The sequence below is a fragment of the Macaca fascicularis genome, chromosome 11 (assembly GCF_037993035.2).
Source record: "Macaca fascicularis isolate 582-1 chromosome 11, T2T-MFA8v1.1".
Lineage (NCBI taxonomy): Eukaryota > Metazoa > Chordata > Mammalia > Primates > Cercopithecidae > Macaca > Macaca fascicularis.
Genome location: NC_088385.1, coordinates 77625143 through 77644696, shown reverse-complemented (window position 1 = coordinate 77644696; position 19554 = coordinate 77625143). Strand labels below are relative to the sequence as shown.

General features: G+C 35.8%; 1 protein-coding gene across 2 annotated transcripts in view; it reads left to right on the top strand.

The window, feature by feature from the left end:
- Positions 1-19554, top strand: part of PTPRR (protein tyrosine phosphatase receptor type R) — a 278487-nt gene that overhangs the window by 12051 nt on the left and 246882 nt on the right. The window lies entirely within an intron of this gene.

Sequence of the window (19554 nt, the reverse complement as noted above, 5' to 3'; positions counted from 1 at the left end):
TTCTTGTGGTAGTGAGTTAGTTCTCACGAGATCTGATGGTTTTATAAGGGACTTCCCCTTCGCTGAGCACTCGTTCTCTCGCCTGCTGCCACGTGAAAAAGGGTGTGTTTGCTTCTCCTTCTGCCATGATTGTAAGTTTTCTGAGGCCTTCCCAGCCATGCTGAACTGTGAGTCAATTACACTTCTTTTTCTTTATAAATTACCCAGTCTCTGGTATGGCTTTATTAACCGCGTGAGAATAGACTAATACACCCACTTTCCGCTTCCCTTAATATATGAGCATTTATATCTCTGTAGTATCATTACTATGGTGAGACTTTAATATTTATGTGTTCTAATGTTCATTTTGCTGTGTTTTAGTATAATTCCTAATCTGCTATGAGAACTATTCTTAAAACAGACACTTTTTTTCCTTTGTCTTAAAATTGGAGCCCAGTTTTTAAGTCGTCTGGAGAACTCTGCTATGAAAACAATGGAGATAGTTTCTAATCTTTATAATGATTTGAAAACAATTGTATTTTAGCTTTTTGTATAACAATGAATGACGTATAAAATTAATTTCTAAATGTACTATTTCATTATTCAGTGAGTGCATACGGAACCGAATTGCTGTGATTTCTGCAGTCTTAGCTTTCTAGCCATATGAGCATTTTTCTCCCGTCTGCCTTTCCCCAGAGGGTGTAGTTTGATAGTCCTCTCTTAACGGCTGTATAACATTTAATATATAGTAGCATTCACTCCTGTCAACCTCTCCCAGTATCCTTTGACTCAGTACTTGAGAAACTGGGGGACATCTGATTGCTGTACCTCAGCTGGCACACATTTCACTTCTTCCAGCAGAGTCCGAGGCCGGAGGTCTTAATACTCATTCTTTCTTCATGACTTATGTCTAGTCACATTGTCCCAAGGTACTGTTTTAATTGTATTATGTTCCACTCTGTAATAGATATTTATCAAATGAAAAATAACTCTATTAAAGCTGGGCAAAAATCAGGAAACATGAACCCCTTTCATTGCAATTTTACCACCAGCATATAGCAGACAATGGATTTTTCCTGAAACGGCTGTCAATTCTGTGACTCCAAAATAGAGTTTTACACTGTTCAGCTCAACTTTCAATGGATAAACAGGGAAAAGAAGTAAGGGATATGCAGAGTATTTATGCTGGGCTGAGAGTGGAAGGAGGAGCTGCTTTTTCTAATAGAATATTTTGAGAAATGTGAAAAAAACATGTAAGGAAACTTTACAGGGTGATTAAAATCATTCCTTAGATTCAGAATAGAGGAAATTAGAGCGAGTACTATAAAAATAGAACAACTACTTTGCTATTGGTTTTTTATTTTTATTATAGATGTATTGGACACATCACTGGTCAAATATGTGGAGAGTTTAAATAATATTAAAGAATGTCAACACTTCCTGGTAGAATTATGTTTTCACATCTTAGTAGCCAGTGCATAGACTGGATCGTAGAAAAACCAGTCCTGGAAGGACGTGTTACTTTTTTTTTTTTTTTTTTTTAGTTTTCTTTAAGGCTAGTCAATTGAAGGATTAGGAGTGGAGAAGGAACAAAGAAATCTGCAACTGCTTGTGATCAATTAGTTGTAAACACCACTGCATTGGGACTAGCCTTGGAAGTGTTCTTTTAATGATAAGTTTATCCAAGCGTTTTTTGGGTCCATGTTCGTTTATAATTTTGGCAAAATTAATTATTGTGATCTTATAGAAACTCTGAGTTTTGTAAAGAAAACTTTTTATAACAAAATGGCTGGTTTAAGGATAAATATTTTTGTCAAATTGGTTATTTGGTGTCAGGATACAAAACAAAACAATATGTGTACATACAAATATATACATACATGTGCATATATTGTTGGAACATAACTGAGGCACAGAAACTGAATTCTATAAAACTGGCTTTGTATATAGCATATATTATATTTTGGAGATTATCCTAACTAACCTTGGTTGTCATATTTTGGGAAAGCTGTAATGTTTATCAGTGGGGTTTAGTGTTATTACTGTTGACACTTTTAACTGGAGATTAATATTCTGGTTATCTCTTTTTACCATTACCAATAGAATGATAGAACAACTAAACAATAGTTTTAATACTAGCCTCATTACATCCCAGGGTATAATTTCTGGAAATCCCTGCTTGTTTGAGTTCCCAAAGGGTCTTTTATAGTATTTATGGAAAACTTATTTCTTTAGGAAAAAAATCAGAACCATGCAAAATCTGTCTAACTGAATGGTGGCTTCTTTTTTACTGAAGTCTATTTCTAATCTAGTTGTAGATATGCAAGAGCCAGCTACATTTTCTGATGAGAAGACTGAGGCTCATTGGGGTGAGCTAACATAGATGGGGAGAGAGAAGTTGGGAGATCATTTAAATTAGAATCTAGGTCCCTCATTTATTTCTTAATTCTTTCCTCTTAATCAAAAGCATGTTTTTTTTTTCCTTTCTCAATACTAAATAGGCATTTTTCCCAAAAGAACTTTTATTGGTACCACCACATATTTTTAATTTTCCTGAGAGGTGTTAACAAATCAAATAAATGGGAGCCTAATCATTTCTTATGCATAAATTCCCAAGGGAAGCCCCTGATACTATCCATTTATGTCCTTTCTAGAGAAGAAGGCGTTAACATTCCTAACAAAACAATGATTGTCTTTTCAAAAACTGATTACACAGCAAAAGCCTTTTTCTGATTGTTCACTTTTTCAAGTCTCTTTAGAGACCACTGTTCACTGTTTTATTCTTTCCTTTCACAACTTATTGACTTCAGTACTTGCAATGCAAGGATTTATTCTGAGAGAGTGTATACAAGGCCATTCTACCTTATGCATGCAGGAATAACCAACACTGAATTTGAAATAATGAATCATAATGTACTCTAACTTAACATTGTAATTTCATTCATTTCTCTTTCCTTTGTTAAAGATCTCTTCAGAGGCTACCAAGGTCATATCCAGAATGACATTTCAATTGTGCAATTTTATGACCATCAAATCTCACTGATCATTTTCATGTAAATGTTGTTTTTATGATAAAAGTACTTTTATTTTAAATGCAGATTAGTATCTTTGACAAGCTACTTACTAAATATTCTGTAAGAGACACTATCCCTCACAGGTAGGGAAAACTATCACTGAACTCTCAATGAAGACGAGAAATCCTACCACGTATTTCATATCAACTTTCTTTACAATAACTCTTTCAATCCCTCTCCATTCTCCTGAAACCTTCCATCTTTTCTCCCTAATCCTCACTCTCTTATGAGATGACTTCATCTCCTTCTACACAGAAAATACAGACATCATCGGAACATAACTTTCTCAACTTCCAACACCAAACCCATTAACATCCGTAATATCCCTCCCCGCTATATATAATGAAATAAATACCTTCCTCAAATCCAAGGCTCATTCCTCTGCCTGTACTCTGGGTCCTCTCTCCTCCTATCTTCTGGGGGAGTTCAGTCTACTAATTATTCCAGCTGCTTTCTCTTATATCTGATCACTCCTTTCAGCTGGCTCCTTCTACTTGAGGTTAAATGTGCCGAAATCTCTACCTTCTTAAAAAGAAACCAAAAACACATCCCTCACCCTATCTTTCCTTCCTGGTAACACATAGTCACTCTCTTATTACACCCAAATGTGATTTTTCCACTTACTATGTTTCTACTTTATCTCCCACTCAGTCCTCATTTCAATTAAATTTAGCTTTCTGTCCCTTCCCAACACACTGACACTACTTTTTATAAATTCATCAGTGATATTTCTTATGAAAAAGACTTAAATTTAGTGATGAGAAAAGATATGTTTGATGTAGTCATGCTTGAAAAAAGTAGCTTACAAAACATGTATAACCTATTGACTTTTTTGGTGTATAGTTCTATACATTTTTACACATGTATAGATTCATGTAATCACAACCACAATCTGGATACAGAACAGTTCGATCACCACAAAAAACTTCATACTACCTTTTTGTCTCCAACTCTTCTACCCAAATAACCACTGATCTGTATTTCGTAACTATATTTTTTGTCTTTTGAAAATGTCATATAGTGAAAAAATACAGTGACTTTTTGAGACTGGCTTCTTTCACTCAACCTACTTCCTTTTATATCCAAGTTGTGTGGATCAATAGCTCATTTCTTTTTACTAATGAGTGGTGCTACATTGTTTAGATGCATCATAGTTTGTCTATCCATCCACCAATGAAGAACATTAGAGTTGTTTCCATTTGGGGGCAATTATGAATAGACTTGCTAATAAAATTTGTTTACAGACATTTGTGGAAATATATATTTTTATTTCTCTAGGGTAAGAATGTAGAAGTGAAATTGTTGTATCATACGGTAAGTATGTGTGTACCTTTACAAGAAACTGTCAAACCATTTTCCAGAGTGCCTTTGCCATTTTGCATTCTCACCTGCAAGGTCTGAGACTTCTAGTTGCTCCAGATCCTCTCTAGTATTAGTACATTTCATTTTACCAATTCTAATATCATATCGCAATTTTTAATATGCATTTTCATATTGGCTAATAGAAATGGACATACTTTCATTTGCTAATTTGCCATTCGTGTATCCTCTTTAATAAAGTGTTTGTTCAAGTCTTTAGCCCATTTTTAAACTGGTTTGTTTTCTAATTGTTGAGTTTTGAGAGTTCTTTATACATTCCAGTTACAGGCCTTTTGTTGGATATGTGATTTGTAATTATTTTTCTACCACTCTGTAGCTAGCTTTCTCCCTTTCTTAACAGTAGCTTTCACAGAGCAAATTTCTTTTTATTCTGATGCCATCCAGATTATCTTTTTCTCTGTGGATTGTGATTTTGATGTCATGTCTAAGAAACCTTTGCCTAACCTTAGGTAATAAAGATTTTATTCTATGTTTTCTTCTAAAAGTTCTGTAGTTTATACATTACGCATTTAGAGCTATGAACCTTTTTAGTTAATTTTGCATAAGGTGTGAAGTTTAGGTAAATGTTCATTTTGTTACATATGGATGTCTAATACTTTAAATGTAATTTTGAAAGGACTATCCTTTATTGTTTGTACACCTTTATCAAAAATGAAATGGTAATACTTTCTCTGAATTCATTTTTTAAATTTTACTTAGCAGTTATTTTATTTTTGATTTATATTTTTAACTGACAGATCATAATTATACATATGGGATAAAATGTGATGTTTTTATGTATGTATACAGGGTAGAATGATTAAGACAATTAACATTTATCACCTCACTTGTTTAGCATCTTTGTGGTGAGACATTTCAAATTTATGGTCTTAGATATTTTGAAGTACACAATAAATTATTGACTATAGTCACCCTGCTGTGCAATATATCTCAAAATTTATTTTTCCTGTCTATCTTAAACTTTATATCCTTTAACCAACAACTCCCCATTCCTTCCCCATTCCCTGTCCCAGCCTTTGGTAACCACCATTCTACTCTCTACTTCTCTAGATTCCACATGTAAGTGAGATCATATGATACTTGTCTTTCTGCGCCCACCTTATTTCACTCAGCATAATGTCCTCTAGATTCATCCGTGTTGTCACAAAGGTTAGGATTTCCTTCTTTTTATAAGACTGAATAGTATTACATTATATGTACATGCTACCTTTTCTCTTTTTCCTATATGTTATTGGGGTACAGGGAGTGTTTGGTTACATGGGTAAGTTCTTTAGTGCTGATCTGTGAGATTTTGGTGCACCTATCACCCAAGCAGTATGTGCTGCACCCTATTTGTAGACTTTTATCCTTTGCGCCCCTCCCGCTCTTCTCCCTGGTCCCCAAAGTCCATTGTATCATTCTTATAGTTTTGCATCCTCACAGCTTAGCTCCCACATATCAGTGAGAACAAATGATGTTTGGTTTTCCATTCCTGAAGTTACTTCACTTAGAATAACAGTCTCCAATACCATCCAGGTTACTGCAAATGCCATTAATTCATTCTTTCTTATGGCTGAGTAGTATTCCATTGTTTGTATATATAGATATAGCTATACATATATATATAGATATCTATATATATTATATATCACAGTATCTCATAAATATAGATCTCAGTCTCTTTACCCACTCGTTGATTGACAGGCATTTGGGCTGGTTCCACGATTTTGCAGTTGCGAACTGTGCTGCCATAAACATGTGTTTGCAAGTATCTTTTTCGTGTAATGACTTCTTTTCCTCTGGGTAGATACCCAGTAGTGGGATTGCTGGATCAAATAGTAGTTCTACTTTTAGTTCTTTAAGGATCTCCACACTGTTTTCCATAGTGGCTGTACTAGTTTACATTCCCACTAGTAGTGTAGAAGTGTTCCCTGATCACTGCATCCATGCCAACATCTACTGTTTTTTGATTTTTTGATTATGGCCATTCTTGCAGGAGCAAGGTGGTATTGCATTGTGGTTTTGATTTGCATTTCCCTGATCATTAGTGATGTTGAGCATTTTTTCATATGTTGGTTGGCCATTTGTATACCTTCTTTTGAGAATTGTCTATTCATGTCCTTAGCCCACTTTTTTTATGGGATTTTTTAATGGGGTTGTTTCCCTGATCATTAGTGATATTGAGCATTTTTCATATGTTGGTTTTATGTTTGTTTTGTTCTTGCTGATTTGTCTGAGTTTGTGTAGATTCTGAATATTAGTCCTTTGTCAGATGTATTATGGGAAATGGTATAGAGGTTCCTCAAAAAAACTAAAAATAGAATAGATTATGAAGATTTTCTCCCCCTCTGTGGGTTGTCTGTTTACTCTTCTGACTGTTCCTTTTGGCATGCAAAAGCTCTTAATTAAGTCCCAGCTATTTATCTGTGTTTTTATTGTATTTGCTTTTCGGTTCTTGGCCATGAAATCCTCGCCTAAGATGATATCTAGAAGGGTTTTTCCAATATTATGTTCTAGGATTTTTAGTTTTAGGTCTCAGATTTAAGTCCTTAATCCAACTTGAGTTGATTTTTGTATAAAGTGAGAGATGAGGATCCAGTTTCATTCTTCTACATGTGGCTAACCAATTATCCCAGCACCACTTTTTACAAAGAGTGTCCTTTCCCCACTTTATGTTTTTTTTTGCTTTATCGAAGATCGTTTGGCTGTAAGTATTTGAGTTTATTTCTGGGTTCTGTATGCTGTTCCATTGGTCTACATGCCTATTTTTATAGCAGTACCATGCTCTTTTACCCATTTGTCTATTGATGGACACTTAGGTTGTTTTTGTATCTTGGCTATTGTGAATAATGCTTCAGTGAACATGGGAGTGCAGACATCTCTTTGACAATTGATTTAATTTTGGGGAGATATACACCCAGAAGTGGGATTGCTGGAACATATGGTAGTTCTATTTTTAGTTTTTTGAGGAACCGCCATACCATTTCCCATAATGACTGTACAGGTTGAGGATCCCTAATCCAAAAATCCAAAACCCTAAATTCTCCAAACTAGAAAACTTTTTGCATACCAACATGATGCTCAAAGGAAATGTTTGTTGGAGTATTTTGAATTTTGGACCTTTTAATTATGGATGCTCAATTGGTATATATTCTGCAAATATTCCAAAATCCCAAAAAATTCAAAATTCAAAACATATCTGGTCCCAGGCATTTTGGAAAAGAAATCACCTGTACTCATTTACATTCCCACCAACAATGTGCAAGAGTTCCTCTTTCTTCCCATCCTGGCCAACTTAAGTGTCATCTTTTTTAATAAACCCATTCTAACAGGTGTATGGTGTTACCTCATTGTGGCTTTAATTTGCATTTTCCTAATGATTAGTGATGCTGAGCATATTTTCATGTGCCTATTGGAAATTTGTAAGTCATCTTTTCAGAAATGTCTGTTCAAATCTTTCGCCCATTTTTTAACTAGGTTAATGTTTTTGGCATTACATTGTTTGAGTTCCTTATGTACTTTTGATATTAACCTCTTATCAGATGTGTGGTTTGCAAATATTTTCTCCCATTCTGTGGGTTATTACTTGACTTTGTTGCTTCCTTTGCTCTGCAGAAACTTTTTAGTTTGATGCAATCCCATTTGTCTATTTTTGCTTTAGTTGCCTGTGCTTTTGGGATCATATTAAAAAAAATCATTACCCACACTAATGTTGTGGAGGTTTTTGCCTATGTTTTCTTCTAGTAGTTTTATTGTTTTTGATTTTATATGAAAATCTTTAATTCATTTTTGTATATGGTGTGATGTATGAATCCAGCGTCATGCTTCTGCATGAAATCTGTTTTCACCATTGATCTGTTTGTCTATTTCTTTGCCAATACTACACTACTACCTCAATTACTATAGCTTTATAGTAAGGTTTAGAATTGAGCAGTTTTTTTTAACTTTATTATTTTTTCAACTTTATTATTTTTTCAAAATTGTTTTAGCTTTCTATTTCTTTTGCCTTTCTATGTAAATTTTAGAATCAACATATCTATATCTACAAAAAATTCTAGTGATATTTTGATTCTAATTGGAGATGATTGATATCTTCATTATGTAGAGTCTTCTAATTCATGAACATAGTATATTTATTTAGATCATCTGATTTCTTTGTTCATTTTGTAGTTTTCTGTATATATGTACGTATCATATACATGTATCATATATATGTACGTACCATATACATGTATCATATATATGTACGTATCATATACATGTATCGTATATATGTACGTATCATATACATGTATCATATGTATGTGTCATATATGTATTTATCATATATGTATCATACATGTATCTATGTGTGTCATATATCATGTGTGTATCGTGTATCGTATCTGTATCATATATCATGTATGTATCATATATGTATCATATATGTCATGTATGTATCATGTATCATATGTGTCATGTGTGTATCATATATGTGTATCACATATGTCATATAGGTGTCATATATATCATATATGTATGTATCATATGTATGTATCATTCATATGTATATATCATACATGCTTTGTTAGATTTATACCTAAGTATTTTATTTTGGGGTCAGCTTTTTTTTTCTTTTACTTTTTAATTATACATTGCTAACTTGTACAAATGCCATTGAGTTTTGTAGATTGTCTTTATATTGTGTAACCTTACTAAACTCACCTGTCAGTTATAGGAAGATTTTGGTAAATTCCTTGGGATTTTTTACATAGACAATAATGTCATCTGCAAATAGAACAGTTTTATGTCTTTTGCTCCTTTTCTTTGTCTCATTGCAGTGACTAGGACTCAGTACAAAGTTAAATAGCAATGGTATGGGTGCCTTGTCCTTGTCTTAGAAGGGGAGCATTCAGCTTTTCACTATTAAGCATAATGTTTGCCGTGGGGTTTGGTATAGGTACCTTTTATCAGGTTGAGAACATTCTCTTCTATTTCTAGGTTACTTAATTTTTTCTTACTATGAATAGACATGCATTTTATCAAACAGTTTTTTCATCAATTAATATGACTATTACTTTTCTTCTTTAGACTGTCAATAGGGTGGGTTATATAGATTATTTTTCAAATACTGAAGCAGACCTATATTCCCAGGAAAATCAGCCCCATTTGGTAGTGGCATATGTCTTTTTATATAATTCTGCATTCAATTTGCCAATATTTTGTTGAGGACTTTTACATTTGTGTTCATAAGCACTATTGGTCTATTGTTTTGTTTTGTTTTGTTTTTAGGATTGTCTCTATCTGCTTTTGTTATCAGGGTAATTGTGGCTTCATCAAATGATTTTGGGGAATGTTTCCCCTTCTATTTTCTGGGAGAAATTATATAGATTTGATGTTATCTTTTTCTTTAAATGTTTGGTAGACATTTTCAATTACGCCATTTGATCCTGCAGATTTTTATTCAGAAAAGGTTTAAGTAGAAATTTCGTTTCTTTTATAATTTTAGTACAATTTGGATTATTTATTTCATCTTTGGTGAGTTTCAATAGTTTGTGGTTTTCAAGGAATTATCATTTTATTTAAATTGTTGAATTTATATAAAAAGGATTGTTATTTTCCTTTTTATACATTTTTGCATCTGCTGAGTCTGTAATGATATCCCTCCTTTCATTTGATTTTAGAAATTTGTGTTTCTCTCTGCCAGTCTTGCTAGAGTTTTATCAATTTTACTAATCTTTTCAAAGAACTAGCTTCTTTTTCACTCATTTTTCTCTCTTGTTTTTCTATTTTCAACGTAGTGATTTCTACTTTTAACTTTTTAATTTCTATATATTTATTTGACTCTTTTTTCTTGTTTCTTAAAAAGAAAGCTTATATTTTTGATTTGAGACCTTTTTTCTATTCTAATATAAGCATTTAATGTTATAATTTTTTCTCAACACTGTTTCAACTGCATCCCACAAATCATGATACGTTGTATTTTTATTTTAGTTTGGTTCAAAGTATGTTCTAATTTGTCTTGTGACTTTCTCTTTGGCCCATGGATATATATTTTTAATTGTACTTTAAGTTCTAGGGTACGTGTGCACAACATGCAGATTTGTTACATATGTATACATGTGCCATCTTGTTGTGCTGCACCCATTAACTCGTCATTTACATTAGGTATATCTCCTAATGCTATCCCTCCCCTCTCCCCCCATCCCACGACAGGCCTGGTGTGTGATGTTCCCCTTCCTGTGTCCAAGTGTTCTCATTGTTCAGTTCCCACCTATGAGTGAGAACATGCAGTGTTTGGTTTTCTGTCCTTGCAATAGTTTGCTAAGAATGATGGTTTCCAGCTACATCCATGTCCCTACAAAGGACATGAACTCATCCTTTTTTATGGCTGCATAATATTCCATGGTATACATGTGCCACATTTTCTTGATCCAGTCTATCATTGATGGACATTTGGGTTGGTTCCAAGCCTTTGCTATTATGAATAGTGCCGCAGTAAGCATAGGTGTGCATGTGTCTTTATAGCAGCATGATTTATAATCGTTTGGGTATATACCCAGTAATGGGATGGCTGGGTCAAATGGTATTTCTAGTTCTAGATCCTTGAGGAATTGCCACACCGTCTTCCACAATGGTTGAACTAGTTTACAGTCCCACCAACAGTGAAAAGTGTTCCTATTTCTCCACATCCTTTCCAGAACCTGTTGTTTCCTGACTTTTTAATGATCACCATTCCAACTGGTGTGAGATGTTATCTCATTGTGGTTTTGATTTGCATTTCTCTGATGGTGAGTGATGATAAGCATTTTTTCATGTGTCTGTTGGCTGCATAAGTGTCTTCTTTTGTAAAGTGTCTGTTAATATCCTTTGCCCACTTTTTTATGACGTTGTTGTTTTTCTTGTAAATTTGTTTGAGTTCTTTGTAGGTTCTGGATATTAGCCCTTTGTCAGATGAGTAGATTGCAAAAATTTTCTCCCATTCTTTAGGTTGCCTGTTCACTCTGACTGTAGTTTCTTTTGCTGTGCAGAAGCTCTTTAGTTTAATTAGATCCCATTTGTCAATTTTGTTGCCATTGCTTTTGGTGTTTTAGACATGAAGTCCTTGCCCATGCCTATGTCCTGAATGGGTTTTGCCTAGGTTTTGTTCTAGGGTTTTTATGGTTTTAGGTCTAACATTTAAGTCTCTAATCTATCTTGAATTAATTTTTGTATAAGGTGTAAAGAAGGGATTCCGTTTTAGCTTTCTACATATGGCTAGCCAATTTTCCCAGCAGCATTTATTAAATAGGGAATCCTTTCCGCATGTCTTGTTTTTCTCAGGTTTGTCAAAGATCAGATGGTTGTAGATGTATGGTATTCTGAGGCTTCTGTTCTGTTCCATTGGTCTATATCTCTGTTTTGGTACCAGTACCATGCTGTTTGGGTTACTATAGCCTTGTAGTATAGTTTGAAGTCAGGTAGTGTAATGCCTCCAGCTTTGTTCTTTTGGCTTAGGATTGTCTTGGCAATGCAGGGTCTTTTTGTGTTCCATATGAACTTTAAAGTAGTTTTTTCCAGTTCTGTGAAGAAAGTCATTGGTAGCTTAATGGGGATGGCATCTATAAATTACCTTGGGCAGTATGGCCATTTTCATGATATTGACTCTTCCTATCCATGAACATGGAATGATCTTCCATTTGTTTGTGTCCTCTTTTATTTCACTGAGCAGTGTTTTGTAGTTCTCCATGAAGAGGTCCTTCACATCCCTTGTAAGTTGGATTCCTAGGTATTTTATTCTCTTTGAAGCAATTGTGAATGTGAGTCCACTCATGATTTGGCTCTCTGTTTCTCTTATTGGTGTATACGAATGCTTGTGATTTTTGCACATTGATTTTGTATCCTGAGACTTTGCTGAAGTTGCTTATCAGCTTAAGGAGATTTGGGGCTGAGACAATGGGGTTTTCTAAATATACAATCATATCATCTGCAAAACGGGACAGTTTGACTTCCTCTTTTCCTAATTGAATATCCTTTATTTCTTTCTCCTGCTTGATTTCCCTGGCCAGAACTTCCAACGCTATGTTGAATAGGAGTGGTGAGAGAGGGCATGCCTGTCTTGTGCCAGTTTTCACAGGGAATGCTTCCAGTTTTTGCCCATTCAGTGTGATATTGGCTGTGGGTTTGTCATAAATAGCTCTTATTATTTTGAGATACATTCTATCAATACCAAATGTATTGAGAGTTTTTAGCATGAAGGGCTGTTGAATTTTGTCAAAGGCCTTTTCTGCATCTGTTGAGATAATCATGTGGTTTTTGTCTTTGGTTCTGTTTGTATGCTGGATTACATTTATTGATTTGTGTATGTCGAACCAGCCTTGCATCCCAGGGATGAAGTCAACTTGATCATGGTGGATAAGCTTTTTGATGTGCTACTGGATTCGGTTTGCCAGTATTTTATTGAGGATTTTTGCATCGATGTTCATCAGGGATATTGGTCTAAAATTCTCTTATTTTGTTGTGTCTCTGCCAGGCTTTGGTATCAGGATGATGCTGGCCTCATAAAATGAGTTACGGAGGATTCCTTCCTTTTCTATTGATTGGAATAGTTTTAGAACGAATGGAACCAGCTCCTCCTTGTACCTCTGGTAGAGTTCGGCTGTGAGTCCATCTGGTCCTGGGGATTTTTTTGGTTGGTAGGCTATTAATTATTGCCAATTCTATTTCTGAACCTGTTATTGGTCTATTCAGGGATTCAACTTCTTCCTGGTTTAGTCTTGGGAGAGTGTATGTGTCCAGGAATTCATCTATTTCTTCTAGGTTTTCTAGTTTATTTGCATAGAGGTGTTAAAGTATTCTCTGATGGTAATTTGTATTTCTGTGGGATTGGTGGTGATACCCCCTTTATCATTTTTTATTGTGTCTATTTGATTCTTCTCTCTTCTCTTCTTTATTAGTTTTGCTAGTGGTCTATCGATTTTGTTGATCTTTTCAAAAAACCAACTCCTGGATTCATTGATTTTTTTTTTTTTTTTTTGAAGAGTTTTTTGTAGAACATCTTTATTTCTGCCTTCATTTCATTATGTACCCAGTAGTCATTCAGGAGCAGGTTGTTCAGTTTCCATGTAGTTGAGAGGTTTTGAGTGAGTTTCTTAATCCTGAGTTCTAGTTTGATTGCACTGTGGTCTGAGAGACAGTTTGTTATAATTTCTGTTCTTGTACATTTGCTGAGGAGTGCTTTACTTCCAACTATGTGGTCAATTTTGGAATAAGTGTGATGTGGTACTGAGAAGAATGTATATTCTGTTGATTTGGGGTAGAGAGTTCTATAGATGTCTATTAGGTCTGCTTGGTGCAGAACTGGGTTCAATTCCTGGATATCCTTGTTAACTTTCTGTTTTGTTGATCTGTCTAATGTTGACAGTGGGGTGTTGAAGTCTCCCATTATTATTGTATGGGAGTCTAAGTCTCATTGTAAGTCTCTAAGGACTTGCTTTATGAATCTGGGTGCTCCTGTATTGGGTGCATATATATTTAGGATAGTTAGCTCTTCTTGTTGAATTGATCCCTTTACCATTATGTAATGGCCTTCTTTGTCTCTTTTGATCTTTGTTGGTTTACAGTCTGTTTTATCAGAGACTAGGATTGCAACCCCTGCATTTTTTTGTTTTCCATTTGCTTGGTTAGATCTTCCTCCATCCCTTTATATTGAGCCTATGTTTGTCTCTGCACATGAGATGGGTCTCCTAAATACAGCACACTAATGGGTCTTGACTCTTTATCCAATTTGCCAGTCTGTATCTTTTAATTGGAGCATTTAGCCCATTTACATTTAAGGTTAATATTGTTATGTGTGAACTTGATCCTGTCATTATGATGTTAGCTGGTTATTTTGCTCGTTAGTTGATGCAGTTTCTTCCTAGCATCGATGGTCTTTACATTTTGGCATGTTTTGCAGTGGCTGGTACCAGTTATTCCTTTCCATGTTTAATGCTTCCTTCAGGAGCTCTCGTAGGGCAGGCCTGATGGTGACAAAATCTCTCAGCATTTGTTTGTCTGTAAAGGATTTTATTTCTCCTTCACTTACGAAACTTAGTTTGGCTGGATATGAAATTCTGGGTTGCAAATTCTTTTCTTTAAGAATGTTGAATATTGGCCCCCACTCTCTTCTGGCTTGTAGAGTTTCTGCCGAGAGATCCACTGTTAGTCTGATGGGCTTCCCTTTGTGGGTAACCCGACCTTTCTCTCTGGCTGCCCTTAACACTTTTTCCTTCATTTCGACTTTGGTGAATTTGACAATTATGTGTCTTGGAGTTGCTCTTCTCGAGGAGTATCTTTGTGGCATTCTCTGTATTTCCTGAATTTGAATGTTGGCCTGCCTTGCTAGGTTGGGGAAGTTCTCCTGGATAATATCCTGCAGAGTGTTTTCCAACTTGGTTCCATTCTCCCCGTCACTTTCAGGTACACCAATCAGATGTAGATTTGGTCTTTTTGCATAGTCCCGTATTTCTTAGAGGTTTTGTTCGTTTCTTTTTCTCTCTTTTTCTCAAAACTTCTTGCTTCATTTCATTCATTTGATCTTGAATCACTGATACCCTTTCTTCCAGTTGATCGAATCAGTTACTGAAGCTTCTGCATTTGTCACGTAGTCCTCGTGCCATGGTTTTCAGCTCTATCAGGTCATTTAAGGACTTCTCTACATTGATTATTCTAGTTAGCCATTCATTTAATCTTTTTTCAAGGTTTTTAGCTTCTTTGCAATGGGTTTGAACTTCCTCCTTTAGCTTGGAGAAGTTGAATCGTCTGAAGCCTTCTTCTCTCAACTTGTCAAAGTCATTCTCCATCCAGCTTTGTTCTGTTGCTGGCGAGGAGATGTGTTCCTTTGGAGGGGGAGAGGCACTCTGATTTTTAGAATTTTCACCTTTTCTGCTCTTTTTTCCCCCCATATTTGTGGTTTTATCTACCTTTGGTCTTTGATGATGGTGACGTGCAGATGGGGTTTTGGTGTGGATTTCCTTTCTGTTTGTTAGTTTTCCTTCTAACAGTCAGGACCCTCAGCTGCAGGTCTGTTGGAGTTTGCTGGAGGTCCACTCCAGACCCCGTTTGCCTGGGTTTCAGCAGCAGAGGCTGCAGAAGAGTGAATATTGCTGGACAGCAAATGTTGCTGCCTGATCGTTCCTCTGGAAGCTTCATCTCAGAGGGATACCCAGCTGTGTGAGGTGTCAGTCTGCCCCTACTGGGGGGTGCCTCCCAGTTAGGCTACTTGGGGGTCAGGGACCCACTTGAGGAGGCAGTCTTTCCGTTCTCAGATCTCAAACTCCATGCTGAGAGAACCATTACTCTCTTCAAAGCTGTCAGACAGGGACATTTAAATCTGCAGAGGTTTCTGTTGGCTTTTGTTTGGCTATGCCCTGTCCCTAGAGGTGGATTCTACAGAGGCAGGCAGGCTTCCTTGAACTGCGGTGGGCTCCACCCAGTTCGAGTTTCCTGGTGGCTTTGTTTACCTACTCAAGCCTCAGCAATGGCAGGCACCCCTCCCCCAGCCTTGCTGCCACCTTGCAGTTAGATCTCAGACTGCTGTGCTAGCAATGAGGGAGGCTCTGTGCACGTGGGACCCTCTGAGCTAGGCACAGGATATAATCTCCTGGTGTGCCATTTGCTAAGACTCTTGGTAAAGCGCAGTATTAGGGTGGGAGTGACCCAATTTTCCAGGTGCTGTGTGTCTCAATTTCCCTTGGTTAGGAAAGGGAATTCCCATACCCCTTCCTGGGTGAGGTGATGCCTTGCCCTGCTTCAGCTCTCGCTTAGTGGGCTGCACCCACTGTCCTGCACCCACTGTCCGACACACCCCAGTGAGATGAACCTGGTACCTCAGTTGGAAATGCAGAAATCACCTGTCTTCTGGGTCGTTCACGCTTGGAGCTGTAGCCTGGAGCTGTTCCTATTTGGCCATCTTGGAACCACCGGGCCCATGGATATTTAGAAATGTGTTTTTTTAATTTCCAAATTTTGGAAATATTCTTATTTTCTTTCTGTTACTGCTAGTTTAATTCCTTCATGGACAAAGAGTATACTTTGTATAATTTCAATTTTCAAAATATGTTATTTTATGGCCCAGTATATGATCTTTCTTGATGAACACCCCATAAGCACGTGAAAAGAATGTGTATTCTGGTGTTTTTGGTTGTGTGTTCTGTAAACACCTATTAAATCCAGTTGGTTGATGGTGTTGTTCTTGTACAACCTTGCCTTTCCTCCTTTTCTGTCTCCTCATACTATTGAGAGAGAACAGTTAAAATCTCCAATGATAATTGTGAATTTTCCTATTTCTCCTTTCATTTTTGTCAGCTTTGCTCCATGAATTTTAAGCTCATTTTTGATGCATATATATTTAGGAATATTATGTATTCTTATGTACATTGCATCATATGTCCATCATTATGTAATGTCCCTCTTTATCCTTGGTAATTTGTTTGTGCTGAGTTGATATTAATATAGTCACTCCAGCTTTCTTTTGATTAGGTTTTCATGGTATATTGTTTTTCATTCTTTCACTTTACATGTATCTATATCATTATATTTGAAGTGAGTTTCTTGCACTTCTACACCTGCATCTGAGTCCAGGGGCAGGTGTTGATAGGAGAGAGAGGGAAAAGAGCTATGACTGTTGGCTGCTTTAGAATTACGGCTTCACTAATAGATAACTTGGCATCTCAATCTTCACTTTTCCAAAATTTTTACTTGAGTATATTCATAAAGCTGAAGTGAAGGAGGCAGTAGAGAGGTAGCATTTGAGGATGGAAAGTACAAAACTCATTCCAGATACTAGGTCAGCGGTCCTCAAACATCAGAGTTTGAATATAAGAATTCTATTATAAATCTAGATTCCTAGGCTACATCTACAGAGATTATGCTTTGGTAGTTCTAGGCTGGGGTCTGAAAAACTGCATCATCATGTCCCAGGTAGTTCCGATGCAGAGAATCTAAGGACAGCACTATGAAATGTTTTTTCTTATCTAATGATTGTGGTAGGACACCTGATATTATGTGGCTCTCTTAGAACTCATTACTCAAGAACAAGGCAGGACTAAGTTCATTCACACAGACAAGTGGATAAGGTTGGGAAATTTTAATTATGTTTCAATTGTACTTCAACTTAGATTTTGTCCCTTTTTTGGTAGGCCAATTTTAGCACACATTTGTTAACTGGACTTATCTGTGCTATTTAGATAAAGTGGCTCTGAAAAGACTTGGTGTGATTGGTAATATATTTTAAAAAAGATTGAAGATATTTGTGTAATTGACTCAGTTTGTCAGTTATTTCTCCTCTTTTCAGATATCTACTTTCTCCAGTCTTCTAAGCTGCTTTTTTTTTTATTTACCATTTATAGAGAATCCAGAGTAGAGGAATTGCTAGTTTTTACAGCCTTTGCTTTCCATCAAGTCTTGTGTGACCAACATATACGTCTTCCATCTTCAGCAACTCTGTTTCACCAATATCCCTTCAACTTTCATGTGAGATTATAAAGATAGGTTTTTTTTTTAGCCCAAGTGCTTTATTCCATGATATAATAGATAGTATGAGAATCATCTGCTGTTACCAGTAGCTTTATCTTTTTAGACCACTTGAATTATATTTTATGTGGATCCTGAAATAGTAATGGAAACTAATCATCATGTCTTCAGTTCTGAGCATGCTGAATCGACCATAACTTTTTTAAACAATCAAGCCACCCATAGTTTGCCAAAGATGATGATTGGACAATTGATGACCTTTAAATAATTGTGAATTTTATTTCTCCATATTAAATGGGTTCCTTGGATTTGGAAATGAAACTATCATTAAGAACATATGTAGTATAATGGAATTCAGAACCGGATACCTCAATGTTGTTATTCTTATCACTGTTTTATTCATGGAAAATGGTGCTAAATGTTTTAGATGTATGTAAACTTTCTGACCACAAGGTGTATGTTTAGTATTTTACTAAAAAGTAATTTACTAAGTAATATTGTAGTGTCCTAGAAGAGTGTCTACATTTCTGAAAGGGGAGTAATTTTCTTCTTTCCCTCTGAGAAACTATCTGATATCGAAGTTATTCCTTTGGGGTTAAGAAATAAAATAACATACTATTTTCATCCTAGTTTACTTTTCCAATATCACTCATTTAGGGATGATTCTGTGCTTTGGGAAAGGTATATTGTATGCATAAATGAACTTGGGTTTCTCACCTAAGAGAACATAGAGAAATTTACAATGCCCAGTAGCATGAGGACTAGATCTGCCATGATAATGCTATTGAATAGCTGAAATTTGCAAGAAAAACAAAACAAAACAAAGAGCAGACCCTTGGATGATTTGGGAAGTAAAAGATAAAAATAGTAGAAGATTGGAGAAGAATTCTTGTAAAAAGACAGCACTTGTTACCATAGGCATTGGTACCCAGGGAAAATCTGGGGTACCATTGCTAGGCACTATGTTATATAACAGATCTCATGTTTGCTTTTCTAATTGGTGTTTGACCTAGTAATGTTCTTTTTGATTCATATGTATTATCTATTTCCTCCCGTGGCCAGTAGCAAACAGGAGAAACCATTGCATAAATATGCAATGAATATTTATCTAACAGAAGAAATAAAGATGAATGTATTTGTTACTAAATAAATTCAATTGCTGTAACAAAGATACTTAAAATAATAGCAGGTAAAACAATAGAAAATTGTTTTTCTCTCCTCTAGTCGTCCGAGTGGGAACTGTGAGGTTGATATGGTAGTTTCACTTTCATCAGGGATCAGAATCTTTTGTCTTAGTGCTCTACCATCTTTGACACATGCTTTCTACCTCATACTCCTACCAGACCATCTGCATTTCAGCCAGCACAAAGGAGGAAATGTAGAAAGGAAGGCCATATCATATCCCTGCTAACGTCTGTTTACTCACATTCCAATAGCTATAACTTGATCAAATGGCAACGCTTAGTTGCAGGGAAGACTGAGAGAAATGTAGTCTCTATCTAGATGGCCATATTACTTACCTAAGTAAGGAGAGGATGGATATTGTTTGGACTACTGAAAGCTGGTACCACAATAAGTACACTCAGATTTCTTCCCTCAGTGAGCTTAAATATTCTGTAAGCGTGAAGAAAACTGTTCATTGTAATACAAGCAATAAGTAGGAAATAAG